The following is a 15,064-nucleotide window of genomic DNA, read 5'->3' on the forward strand; positions in this document are numbered from 1 at the left end:
TTGTAAAAGTGGAGTGCATGGAGCAGGTCAGATGTGTTCATGAGTGGCAATCTGCAAAGGAAGTTGAGTTTGAGTGATAGTCTTGAACAATTAGGCCAGGGGGAAATTGACTAGTATGTTTCTGGAGAAGGTAAGGAGTCAGGATTACACGGTTGTCTGGTAGGCAATAGGGAAGTGACAGAAGCTTGTTTTGACATGCATATGGGCTTACTATTGGTGCTTTTTCTTATTTTAAACAGTGAATGACAGGGGCGCCTGGGTTGCTCAGTCGGATGAGCATCCGACTTCAGCTCTGGTCATGATCTCGCAGCTCCTGAGTTTGAGTCCCCCATCGGGCTCTGTGCTGACAGCTCAGAGCCTGGAGCCTGTTTCAGATTCTGTGTCTGCTTCTCTCTCTGTCCCAACCCACTCGCACTCTGTCTCTGTTTCTCTCAAAAATAAATAAACATTAAAAAAATAAAATAAACAGTGAATGACAGTAGTATCTTTGTTTTTAAGGAATAACATTTTGTGTCAGTGGTGGTTGGTTTGAATCCATGATTAAGAATAAGGCGAGTATTTTAAAAGAAGGTTGAGAAATCATATTATCTCACCTAAAAGGAACTACTGAACATTTCACACAAGAAAGATAGGCGGAATTATGGCGGCAGATAATTTGGAGGTAGAATTGACCTATTTAGTTAACATTTTAAATGTGGAAGATGCCATGTCCTAATAAATGATGCACAAAGCAAAGAATAGCCTTTTTTACTAAGAAGTTTTCCTCTAAGGGTCAAAAGCTTACAACCATGTGAATTATAATTACTCTTGATTATTAGATAGTGCAAACATTTTTTACAGAAATGCAGTTTGTGGGTTTAAGGTATTAAAATATTTCACTCTACTTAGGCGTTACTCGAAGTGTGGAACTCCCTTGAACGTGATAAATATTAATGCCTGGACTGCTTTGCATTTGGGTTTGCCATCAGTTAGCTCACTTTATTATTTGCACACTAAATTGAGGATGATTATATTAAGAGCACTTCATCTTTTCATTATCTTACATTTATTTGACTACCCTACTTGACAACCTCATATTTAATTGAAATACCAATTGAGTCTGAGAGTTGAAAATAGAACTATTGTGTATTTCTTTGTTGGGAACATTTTTTTTTTTAGATTGGTAGTTTCTTTTTTCTCTGCCCTTGTTTTTCATTTACTTTTTATTTTCTTAATTTGAGGAGGAAAAATTTAAGTGGGTTTAATAAAATTATATAAATGCTCAGGAGACTCTTTTTACCAACATTGGGAAAGTCTTCTTTCCATACGTTCTGCAAACTTCAAAATAAAAACTCAAGTTTGTAAATAAAATGTTAAAAAAAATTTAAGTTTATTTATTTATTGTGACTGAAAGATGGAGAGGCAGAAAGAAAGGCAGAGAGAGGATCCCAGGCAGGCTCTATGCTTTTAGTCCAGATCCAATGTGGGGGCTCAAACTCACAAACCATGAGATCATGACCTGAGTTGAAATCAAGAGTCAGATGCTTAACCAACTGAGCCACCCAGGCACCCTTGCAAATAAAGTGTTAATCACTGTTTTCCAACTGAAGAATTAAAACAATAATTTGAATATTATGTATGTTACCATGGTGTAAGAATTTCTCCAAGACTTTTAGACAAGTTTGATTATTCTAAGGTACAATAGCTCTGTTTTATTCTTTTCACTTAAAATTGCCAAAAATCACAATAAACGTATTGATTCTAATTGGGAAATTTAAGGACTTTATTTTAAGGAAATACAATTTAAAATGTGTGACAGCATGGTTTACTATTCTTGTGGTGATTTCTTGGCTTCTTTTCAATATACCTCTGAATTTTAAATAATAAGCATGTAAGAACAAATTATTTCTCAAAACCACATTTTATTAATTAATTTTGAATATTTAATTCTAAGTGGAATGCAGAACTTAAGTGAATATCTTGCATTTATAAAATAATTTTTATATTTAAAAAACAAATATGAATCATTAGCATGTACAGAAATTTAAAAATTGCACTATTATATTTTACAAATTTAATGTATATTACACATTCAAACAACAATATTAATAATACCTTAGAGATACAATTGTATGTCTGTAAAAATGTTTGTATTTTCTATTAATCAGGAGCAATTATAATTCACATTAATATAAGTACTCGTATTTAAAATATTTAAAGTTTAATGATGTATAGTATCAATTATATAGTGTGTTTATGTTAAATTTACCAATTTATTATACAAAAACAAGCTTTTTGGAGTTGTAAGTCAATGTAAGTTCATTTATGCATGTCGCAACATTTTTTTAAAATTTGTTAACCTGTTACTATAAATTATTACCTGTTTTTACTTTTATTATTTTTTACAAAGCCTTTTTTTCACATTATATAAGGAGATCTAATCTCATGTCTGTGTAATATGATGAATTAGCTTCATTTAACTACATGTTGTGAGAAAAACGAGCTAAAACATGATCAAAGTTCACATTTTTGAATACAGGACTTTTTAGCATTAATGTAATCACGTTCTTTTTCTGCATGGTGCCAGTCTGTTTAATGGATTTTAAATATTTATCATATTAACCAATTGCTTGAATAAACAAATTCCATTAGTGGTTTTAGATTTGTATAGATATGTGTAGACTATGAGCCATTCATATCCTGAGACAGTTATAGCCAAACCATTTTAATCATGTACCTCTATTATCAAAATTTTTGAGTTTATGCCCCCCTAACAAATGCACACTATTCATTTATACTTTATATATCTATATTGACATACTGACATATAGGCATGTAAATTATTAAAAAACCACAAAATTGAAATTTGAAAAATCTTGTTTTAAGAGAATAGTATAAACAAGCAATAATACTTACATGATTTGATATTTTAATTTATATCGTTCCTTACTGACACACAAAAAATTCCAATGCAATCAATTACTGGTATCAATTGCTCAGTAAAATTTGACACTTCTCAGCACTCAGTCCTTAACAGCTTTGTTCACAATAATAGCTTAACAGTATTATTAACCATTATCTCAAGGCATAGCACACAGTTAGATGGGAATTAACTGCACTTTTCCAATTGTCTTCAGACCATTTCAGTGTGTGTCATCTTTCTTTTCAACCTTATTACACTGACACTGTTTTATCCTGTCGCTGCTGACAAAGTGCTTATGTTGTAAGAAAAGCACACACTTTGCTATTTCTTCTTGGCAGCCACTTGTACTACTCGCGATATCTTCAATTCACGGTTCTTTGTAGGGAGATTTTCTCAGCTGCTTGTCCCCTTCAGACTTAGTTTTGTTGCAACTAGAGAATACCATCCAGAAAATTCCCGAACCCGAAACAGGTATGTCACAACGCACAACAGCCTGTTCAGGGGGAAAAAAAGGAAAATATTCACGGTAAATCCCTTCTGGTTGAACTCTGACCCTTTCCCTCAAGGAGAATGTTGTACCCTGTAGGCCAATCCTCCATCTGTTGTTAGATAGAGAAGATCGGTATTCACCCATATTTTATATATTAATATAATTACTTTATTTCTCTATGTTTAGATGTCATTTATTGAAATGTTTCCTTCTTGCACCCTGATGGATTATCTTGCTCACCTCCTGTGAAAATACATACACCTCACTTGAGAGACAACTAATTTAGGGAAAACGGAGAACAAATTAATGCAGCCAACCAAGGGTATATGCCAAAATTTTTGAATTGTATCTGGAGACTTTCAAACAGACTTAGCAGGAGATCTAGTAAATCAGCTTTCGGTAATTAGGAAGTTGTCTAATTCCAGACTTGTTATGGATGTGGACTAGTTATTCCATTCTGCTGCTATCTTTGGATAGAATGTAGTGAACCAGTTCCAGAAAACTTCACATCAAATTATCCCATAATGTGTGACAATATTTTTTCACATAGATAAGCACCTAGAGTTGTCAATTTCTGTCTCAAAGAAGACAGTGTGTGATTTTTAGTTAATTTAAATTTTAGCTTAACTACAAAGGCATACGGACAACTTGGGATACTCTCAGCATATGCGTGGACTCCTAATTTATTCAAAAAAGTATTTGTCCACACACCACACATATACTGAACGTTCTACAAATATCTGGTACTTTTGGGGCGCCTGGGTGGCACAGTCGGTTAAGCGTCCGACTTCAGCCAGGTCACGATCTCGCGGTCCCTGAGTTCGAGCCCCGCGTTGGGCTCTGGGCTGATGGCTCAGAGCCTGGAGCCTGTTTCCGACTTTGTGTCTCCCTCTCTCTCTGCCCCTCCCCCATTCATGCTCTGTCTCTCTCTGTCCCAAAAATAAATAAACGTTGAAAAAAAATTTTTTTAAAAAAATATCTGGTACTTTTGAAGAAATAAAAATGTATTTTTTTCCTAAGGAAAAAAATGTAAAAAAAAAAAAAAAAGGGAAAATTCACCTGACCTAACAGAACACTCAGTTAAGAAGAAAACAAAGTCAAATAATAAGCAGAGAGAGATTGGTGTTATGTTCTATGAGGTGTTAAGCAATAGCATCTCCAAGAAAGTGATGTTGGAACAGACCTGCTGGAGGGGAGGGAGAAAGACTAGCAAGTGTCCAGAGGAAAGGCATTCCAGGCAGAAAGAAGAGCAAATGCAAATACACCAAGGCAAGAGTGAACTTGGCAAGAAGGCCTCCAGGCTAGGGACGGGGAGAGTGGTAAGGTGTGAAGGCAGAAAGGAAAGAGAGGGTGGTGAAGAACAGATTTACCAATGCCTGTGGGATAAAGATTGTGGATTTTTATTTAAAGAGAGAGAGACATGAGAAGGGACAGTAGGGGTTTGAACAGAGAGATATGATATTACGTGGATATTTAAAAAATGCATATCATTCTGAATTTGAGCTCTACAGTAAGAGTGGAAACCTGGAGAGTAGTTAGCAGGACACTGCAACAGGAGAATTAGACAGTGGTTGCTTAGAGCAAGTCAGTAAACTGAAGACCTTTAGAATTGATTGAATTGGATCTTGGCAATATTTCAAAAGCGTAACAGACTAAGACAGACTTAAGAGCATGTTCGCTGGAGGCAGACTACTTTGGTTTAAATCCCAGAACTGGCTGTTTCATGTTTTATAGCCAAGTGCTTCTTAAACTTACTATAATGCCTTGTCTATAAAAAATGAATAATTATGCTTCCTACCTTGCTTATTGTAGAAATTCATTGTTAATATGTGTGTGTGTTTATGTGTACATAGCAACTAGAATTGTGTAATCACACAGTGATCATTTAGTTTTCGTTACTAATATGTCAGGAAGGAGAAAGAGGTGAGTCCGTGATGAATCCAAGGTCTTGGTAGGAGCAACAGGAAGAATGGAGCTGTTATTTCTTGAAACTGGGACAATTGACTGAGAAGTAAGTTCAAAGAGAATGAAAACAAAACTGCAGATTCAGGTATGCTAAGACTGTGATGATCCAGAAGCAAGAAAGTGAGTGTTTTGGGTGGGTATATTTCAGATAGTAGATACGGACCAAGAAAAAAATAAAGTGCTCAAAATGTAGGAAGGAATCAGGAAAAGTGGCTGAAAGGTAAAGTTAGAGGAGAATTAGGAGGGCCTAGGTCTTGGATACTAGGTAGAGAATATGCTTCTAGAAAAGGAGCGATCCACTGTGCCCATTGTTTCTGGTAAGTAAGATGAGGACATACACGCGTCCATTTGATTTAACAACAAAATTTCATGGGGCACTTTAGCTTAATCGTTGAAATAGCTGACATGACTGCATTTAAGAGAGAGGAGAAGGAGAAATAGTGGATACACAAAATGTAGACAACTGTTGGGGGAGTCTTACTGCAGAGAGAAGAGAGCAATGTGGTCGGTAAGAGAATGTGTGGCCGAAAACATTTAAAACTGTATTCTGCATTCAGTTTTAACTAATAATAAATTTAACTGGTAAATAAATACAAAGAAAATATGCAACAAGATAGTTTGAGAGATGATAATTTCACTGCAAAAGTGTAGGATTTGACCTTTGGCCTTTGGCCTGGTAATACAGATAAAAAAATTAAACCAACAGGAAAACCAGAGTGTGAGTATAAATGCAGGTAAGATGGGTAAACAGATCCTAGAAATTTGTTATATTTTATTTCTGATTTATTATACTTTCCCAATTTGTTATTTTTTATTTGTTTTTAATTTTTTAATGTTTACTTTGGAGAGAAAGAGAGATAAAGCGTGAGCAGGGGAGGGGCAGAGAAAGAAGGCTCTGAATCCAAAGCAGGCTACAGCTTTGAGCTGGCCACACAGAGCCCCACATGGGGCTCAAACCCATGAAATGTGAGATCATGACCTAAGCTGAAGTCAGACGCTCAATTGACTTAGCCACCTAGGTGCCCCCCCCTCCAGTTTTTAAATAGGTTTTTGAGATGAAAGACAAGATGTGATATAGTCCTTGAGGTTAGAATTGGAGTGTACATAGACAAAGAACATTAACTAGGCCCTCAAGCAGGAAGAAAATTGAGGTTACTGGCCATGGGTTAAAAGTGAGATCAGTCAATAGGGGTATGTGTTTTCCACCAGCCACTTTAACTTGCTCAGGTGCAGCAACAGAACAGGTAGAAAATCAGATTTAATTAAGGTTAGCATCTTTCTAAGATAGAAAAATGCAGGAAAAGAAAAAGGAGAGCGAGAAGGAAATTGCAAGTTCATGCCGTAGAGTCATTATAATGAAACCAAGTCAGGCAATAGAGAAAATAAAGACATGATGGGGATGAATACCAGTTGTAGGTCAACTGATTGACTTCCTATTCTCAGATGGAAAAAAAATAGGTGTTGTTGGAATTTTGTGATAATAGAGTGAAAATGAAAAATAGGAGACAGTGGTTGGAGAACAGAATGGTTGAAGCTGATATTCAGGAGGCAGTATGGCTGCTGGAAATAATAAGACGAGAGCATGGCCGCAGAGTAAATGGCTGAAAGTCAAGATCATTGGAGTTGAAGCATTAAAGCAGTTCTGGAGTTAAGGGATTAAAAGGATTTTTAATAGTAATACCGAAATCACCAGAAATTTTAGTGAGAATTCTATTGGGGAGATGGTATGACAGGTGCTGTATCTTCATACAGGAACCTTATGGGAAATAAAGTCAGGCTTGGCAGACTGGGTTATTTTCCCATAATTTTAACAGGCAGTGAACAGGATTTTTATCATTTTGGCGTCAGAAAAAAAGTCAAGACGGTAGAGGCTATCTACGGTGGACATAGTTTAAGTGGCTAAGGCAAAACATTCCATCAGAGAGACTGTAGAGGAGACTATAAAGGGGAAATTCCTGTAAATGGTTACTTTATTAACAATAATACCCTAATTCTTTTTCTCCATATATCACTTGACAGTTTTTAGAGCATTTACCCTGATTTCATTTGACCTTTACAACAACTCTGAAGAATGTGGAGACAGTTTTATGCTTAGAGTGGGGGGCGGGGTGAGAAAAGAAGGTTTGAGATGTTAAAAGTCTAGCTCAAAAACTTATTATTACTAAAAAATGGAAAGCTCAAAGTTTTCTCAATAAATGCATTGACCTTTGCTCTGAAATATTATGTTTACATCATTTTTAAGTCAACGCTTTTTACATTTTATAGCACTTGACCTCAAGCTAAGTAGAGTTAGTAGTGTTCAAATACACCACACTAGGGTGTTAGAAACATTTATGACATTTCAGGGTAATTGTAGGACTCAGCTTATTCTCTCATGAAGATTCCATGAAGAAGCAGAATAAATTTTGACACATAGATAAAGAGATAGATAGATAGATAGATAGATAATCTGAGAAGTATACCTACCTTATAGATTGAGGAGGATATTTATGAAACAATAAAAATAATCTCTTTTGAAATTTTACAATATAATTTTAAAAGTTTAGATAGCAGATGATTATTAGAATACTGGCATCTTTATTATAGTATTATACAGTAGTGAGTATTGTGCTGCAGAATCGTGTTATATACTTGAAAAAATTTATATTTTTGCTTTTGAAAAACAGCTGCAACTTCAACCTTTTCCAGTATGCTACAATTTCCGGCTACTTAGATCATGTGCTTCACAGAATGACTTGGGCACTTTCCGTCTGTGATGTGAGCAATTTACTGAATGAATAGAAACTTCAGATTGTTCGTCTGTAAATTAAAAACTGGGGATAACAGTGTATAACTCCAGGGTTGTCATGAAGAGTAAAAGAGAGAATGCATGTAATGTTCTGAATGCTATGACTTTGTTCTAGTACTTGATAAATGGCAGTTGTTATTATACTAATACTTATTCAATTTTTTAAAATTTCTTCCTGCCTTCAAAGTTGCAAAATAAATCATATTTTGATATATTAACTTTTTTACATGATTAAAGCACATGCTTGAGCATAAACTATTTCTCAGCAATTTATAATTATTGCCTTGTCTTTTGGTCTGGTAATTTTAAATCTGACTCTAGAATCATTTTTTTAATGCTTCCTCTATTTTAACATACGTATATTTATTTTTCCTCTTTATACTAAAAATACATTTTAGCACTGGAATTAACTTCCAGCTTCTTCTAGGTTTTCATTTCCCTTGGGTGAAATTAAATGAAGACAAAATCAAGTCCAAAGTAAAGTATCTGGTCTTTGGGTGTACTCCAAGCGATAAAAAATCATAAATGTGAGGCAAATCAAAGGGTAAAATAAGATGTGAAATGAATTCTGATATATCAAAAATCACAATAAATGTGAACATAAATAAGTTTTCTATTTAATAAATTGAATATTGGGAACTAGTATTTTCTGTTGGTTCTCCCAGAAGTGGACTTGAAGACAGGATTTAAGTACTTGTAATTCATTTGGTGTTTGCAGGAACACAAGCAAAGAAGTGGGGGCTGGGGAAGCAGTCAGCAAAGAATATGCATTCAGTTGCTAATGAACAGAACAAGTAAAATTTTATCTTAAAAACAAACAAACAAGCAAACAAAAACAAACAAGCAAACAAAAACAAACAAACTGTGGGAAACTGCATAAGACATACATAACATCCCACTAGAGGACTCAGGGAGCCGGGGTATATATACCCACTCTGGAAATTTAGTGACCAAGAGCTGTCTCTTAAGTTGGGTTTGGAAAGGAAACATTTCACTTTTCATATCCAGGAAAGAAACTTTCAGTTTTCTTCGACGTTTGATATTTATAGTTCAAAGTCTTCTGATGTTGAATCTACTGTATTAGTTACTGCGTGTGTATGTGTTTGGGGGTGGGAGGGTAAGGTGGTACTTCCGTGCTATACCCAATATAAACAATCAACATACCCAGAAGATAAGACCACACAAATTTATGAAACATGGAAAATATACTCGCAAAAAGAAAATGGTCAAACCAGTAAATAATAGCCCAAAGGAAAAAAATAAATAAATAAGACAAGCTGGTAACAATGTATTAAAACATATCAGATTGAAGTTAATATCCCAGATTTTAAACTCATTCCAAACAATTATGCATCTCATACTGTATTTTCAAAATATATAAAACCAAGATAAAATACAGGATGAAAGTATATTGCCAAATCTACCATTCTATTGGGGAATCACAATTTCACTATGATTGATACAAAACTTAGACAAATTTAGTGAAGACACAGAGGGGATGAAAAGACTACAAATAAAATCTGTCTAATAAATATCCACTATAGCTCCACAAATAAAGATACATAGCATTTTAGGCATTCATACACTCATATCAATCTACCTCTCAAATCACAATTTCTACCATCAAAAAAAAAGCTATTTAATGGAATTATTGTATTGAAAAGAAGACACGATTTAGATTTGTGGGTGAAGGTGATGAACTAGGTTGAAAATCTAGAGTCTGGTAGAAAAAGTAAACAGAAACAAAGGATATAATTAATACCTAAAGCCACATCAAAAAAAAAAATTAGAAAACAGGTCTTTGTCTCACCAAATTTCTAAAATCAGAGTTAATAGAAACTATTTCATACACTTTTTTGTAAGTGGATGAGACCTTTTTTTTGGATGAGACTTTTGACTAAAAAAAACCATAAGATTTTTAATTCAGTTTATCATTTTTGAGACCCATTCCAAGCAGTTACAGGTTATGTGAAATAAAGTTACAATAAAAACTACTGTATGGAACATTAGGCTGAAAGATCATAGATTGGACTCAATATATTCCCAAGTTTTAATCAACAGGATTGTGCCTTGATCTAGAAAGATAAAGCATATTCTTATTTTACATATTAACATCTCTGGCATGGTTTCATCAGTGTGATTATGCAAACCTTGTCTCAGACCAAAAGTCAGAATGAGCTGGACTGTATTTCAAGTAAAAATAGTCTCAGATTTTGCAGAATTTTGTAGGCTAAAGTTTTTTGATATTAGAACCATTACAATAATTAGGATATGTATTATTTTTGAAGTGAATTCTTATTCTAGGCTAGAAAGAAGATGTTTATAAACATCTTCTCGATGAGATAAAATCTCATCACTAATGTATATATTAAGAGAAATAGTTATTCATGCATTCATAAAATTAAATTCACAGTACATGTTATCAGGACATACAATCAAAATAATTAAGGTATGATCTGTGGATTAGGATTTGGCATAGAAAGTGATTTAAGATACAAAATGAATGATGATCATAAAGGAAATGTACAAAATAAACGAAGCAACATATGAGGAAGTAATTTGCATGGATAGAAATATCAGACAATGGGCTTTACTATCATTATCTGTCAAAATTATTTTAGTGTGTTTCTCATAAAGTTTGAGTTTCAATGAATAAAAAAAGCACATTTTAGTGCAAAGGTAAGCCTTACCTTTGGTGATGAGAATTTTTAATTTCTTTTATGGGTTAGAGAAAATAATATGTTTATCATACAACTGGTGATATAATTTATGACTGTCACATATAATAGCATAATTCTCTAGTCTTATTATTCAATACTACTATTTAAAAACTGTGTTGGCATCTTCTATTTTATTCCTATCTGATCATACATAGAGTTAACTGTGAGAGTCAATTTTAAAACTTACCAAATGCATATGAAAAATGTGTGAACATAATTTGAGACAAAATAAACTCATATTTTAAAGGTAGTGGGCAGAGATTTAGAATACAGTATCCTTCAGATATCTCCCCTCCCTTTATAAAGTACAAAAAAAATTACTAAAGGGAAGAGAGAGATTTACTTTTTTTTGCCATATTAATTATATGATTATATAGATTGTAATTTGTTTATATTAGTTTTAAATTTAACAAAACACATGTAGATACTTAAATTTAAATAAAGAATATTTTAAATTATCAAACAAATACATATGAACAAGCCCTTTCTATATGTAGTCTTTAAAAATAGCTGCCTTCTTTAAAACTAACTGTATTAAAGCAGACTCTTATTGCATATAGTTACAATTTGGTAAATTTTATTTACTTCACAGTGTATCGATTTTCTCAGTAATTGGTAAGATATTTTCACTTTCAAGAAACAAATATCTAAATCAAAATGATTTAAGCATTTTAAACAAATTTAAAGAAATTTGTTATATTACACAGCTGCAATTTGGAAGTAGGCATTTCAGTAGTTCATAGCTTATTTTCATCTTTTTATGCTAACATTCTGGGAGTATTGGTTAGTCTTTCTCATGGTCACAAGATGGTTGCACCAGCATCAGGCATCACATCACACACCAATAACCAAGTCACTAAAAGAACTGTCACTTCCTTGCATTTCTTGAATTAGGAGCTAAAGACCTATGCCAAAAAGACTTCTGACCACTGCAGACTTGCCCCATTTCTCACTGTTCAGCATTCAGTCACATGTCAGTGACTGGAATTCATTCATGTGCCAATCATGGTAATACCACTATGGGGTCATTGTGGAACTATGGTGACACAGTTTGTCTTTCCAATAAGATTTACCAAAGTCCCAGAGGGTAGGTCTGAGTACTGGACAGAATGAGAACTGTGAACATAAGAAGAAGAAAGTAGGGTTTCTTTGAAGGCTATCAGCAGTGATATATACTGATATATGTGAGCAGAGCATATGACATTTTAATAAAAAATAAAGAAATAAAGAATAGTAGGAAAAAATTCTAATAAAAGGCAACCTATTTATAGGTGTTGTTTCAGCCTCAAATGAATAGATCACAACATAAACAAAAAGTATGTAGTAGTCAGAATCATGCATTCACAAGATTAAATTCTGGGTGAATCATTTTCCTTTCCACCTTCTACTCAATAATCAACTGACCCTGTGTCTAAACCTCTACTTTGGCTTCAGCAACCTCATTGCTGGTCTTTCTCCACTCAATATAAAAGACCACTTGCTAACGGTGTCCAAGATGGAAAAGCAAATCAAATCATTACAATTTTGACACATTTTCCTGCCTTTCATAAAAAGGAATTAAACTACTATATGGGATTTTGGAACTTGAGCATATATTCTCTATTTTTCTAGTAAGATTACTAGATGTGCAAGTGACCTGACCACGAGAGCAATGGTAGCCAATTCTAATATTTTTAAAAATGTGTAGTAGGTGTTTTCCAAGAAAGAATCCTAATAAAGCATTTTTCTTAAATTAAAATTGTAGCTGTGCAATTACATTCTGGTAAGAATCCCATATCCTGGCAAAATGACTCAATTTACTGATAGAACTAAAGTTCTCACACTACGGGAATATATAGATATAGATCTTAAGATCTTCAATCTTTTGGCATTCTCCACATTGAGGAAGACAAGTAACAATCGTGGTTGTCAGTTGAAATTTGGAAAATAGTTTTGGGTGAAGGGGCAAATACAGACAAGCCTGTCTTCACAGATTTCTGGGTCTACAATACACGGTACTTATGTGGCTGAAAACCCTAAGCCTGTAATTTAATTTAAATTATCAGTAGTGGGTAATTCTGTTAGCTGCCTAGCAGAAGAACATTCAACCTCTGTCTAGGAAAGCAAGACATCTTCCATTATGTTGTTGTACAGCAGGAGGGATGAAGAATAAGGGAGCAGAGAACATTAAATTGAAGACCAAATACTTCGGGTTTAAATCATGGTTGGAGGGAATATTTGGACATCATCATTCACAAATGGAGCTGATTGGAAACAGATGGACACGATACTACTAAATTGTTTTAAATAAATTTTATTTTAGCCTAATTTTGGATATATAGAAAAGTTGCAAGCAGAGTAGAGAGTTCTCCTCTACCCTGTACTCATTTTTCCTTGTTGTCCACATCTCATATTAATGTGGTACATTTGTCACAGCTAATGAAATATTATTGGTATATTTTTATCTGCAGTACTTTATTAAGATTTTGTAGTTTTTTAATAGTTAAGAGTTTTTATTATAGTGGCTATAATTACAGTGCTTATTTGTTGAAATAAAAACTGAAGACAAGTACACAAAACAGTTGATTACTCATGGTGCATTGAAAGCTGTAGGAGGTTCCACATCACATAAACCAGTTCTGATGATTTCCCCAAGCTAAAGTTGAACAGCTCCAGCTTCTTCATGTTTACCAAAAAGTTCAGAAGAAAAAAGTAGCGGTCGCCCTTTCGATGGCAAATCTCACCCTTGCAGGCTGAAAGAATAAAAGCACATATAGATGGGGGCTCTGGGGGTGCGGGCAGCCCAGGGAAGCCGGGGAAAGGGAAAGGCTGGGGGCTCAGGAGTGGTGGCCGCAGCCCCCAGCCCATCTCCTGGGCCGCTGGGTGAGCACAAGTGTAAGCACAAAAGCTAAGGGATGCGGGATGACCAGAGACACAGCGAATCTCAGGGTTCCTAATCTGAGCACACAGAATGGATCACAGGGGAGGAGCGCTAGGCTGATCCCACACAGCCACTCCTGGAGATCGCCGTGTGCCTAACATCCCTTCTCAGTACCCAACGGTGAGTTGATTCTCTTTTTACAATAAAAAAACAAACAAAAACAAAACAAAACACCAAAAAAGCAAGCTGAGTAATATTGCATAGAACTACCAGAAAACTGCCTAGTTGGTAACAATAATTATTTACAGTCAATAAAACCCGCCTGCAGGCTGCGCTTGCACATCTGCAGCAGGGTGCGGTGCACTGACCCACCAGGGACACCGTTTCCGCGCTCACACCACTGCAGAAGAAAGCAGGGTGGAAGGAATTAAAGCAGCCAAAGGGAAGAGGAGGAGCGTGGCTCACTTCCGGTTCCGGAGCCAATTGGACAGCCAGTCCGCTCCCTCATAGAGCCCGTGGGCGCGGGTGGCACAGGTGTCCCGCAAGTAGCAGTTCCTGTGGTGCACACCCAGGTTCTCTGTGATCTCGGCCACTTTCACGGTGTTGGGGAGGTCCTGCTTGTTGGCGAACGCCAGCGGGATTGCGTCCCTGAGCTCGCCCTTCACCAGCATCCCCATGAGCAACTCACGGGCAGGGTTCACGAGCCCTCTGTTGATGCCGCCTGCCCCCAAAGACGAGACCTGGCGTGCTCTGGAAGTCGTGGCGCCACAGAGTCTGGATCTTGTCCTGGCGCGCGTTTCCCCACACGGTGAAACCGACGTTCTTCTACATGGTTTCCACACTGAAGCGTATGGTGGGGATGGTGGTGACGATCCCACCCAGCTTCAGAGCGGACAGCATGGTGGGCTTCCAGCAGCATCCAGGCCCACCATGAAAACGCACATTTCCTTTTTGCCAGAAAGGCCCTTGAAGAGGTTAGTGAAGATATTCTCCATGCTGAAGACGAGCGGGACCGACCCTGGCCAAGTGAGGCTGCTTCTCCAAGCAGGGCATTGATTTCGCTCCCACTAACGTTTTACAGTGTTTAATCTCATGGATCTTGTTTCTGTTCTAGCATCCTATCCAGTATATCCGAGTACATTTAGTCATAAAATCGCTATAGGTTCCTCCAGATGGTGAACACTTTCTCAATCCTTCCTTGTTTTTGATAACCCTAACCGTTTTGAGGAGCACTGGCCACGTATTTGGTAAACTCTTCAGTTTAGTTTTGTCTGATGTGTTTCTCCTGGCCAGACTGGGGTTATAGTTTTGTGGGATAAAGATTACAGAGGTAAAGCGC

At 35.8% G+C, this 15,064-nt stretch overlaps 1 pseudogene; it reads right to left on the reverse strand.

Moving 5' to 3' along the window:
* Nucleotides 1-14,186: 14,186 nt before the first annotated feature.
* On the reverse strand, nucleotides 14,187-14,720 carry LOC125175344 (ADP-ribosylation factor 1-like; annotated as a pseudogene).
* Between the last annotated feature and the right edge of the window lie 344 nt (nucleotides 14,721-15,064).

The sequence above is a fragment of the Prionailurus viverrinus genome, chromosome C2 (assembly GCF_022837055.1).
Source record: "Prionailurus viverrinus isolate Anna chromosome C2, UM_Priviv_1.0, whole genome shotgun sequence".
Classification (NCBI taxonomy): Eukaryota; Metazoa; Chordata; class Mammalia; order Carnivora; family Felidae; genus Prionailurus; species Prionailurus viverrinus.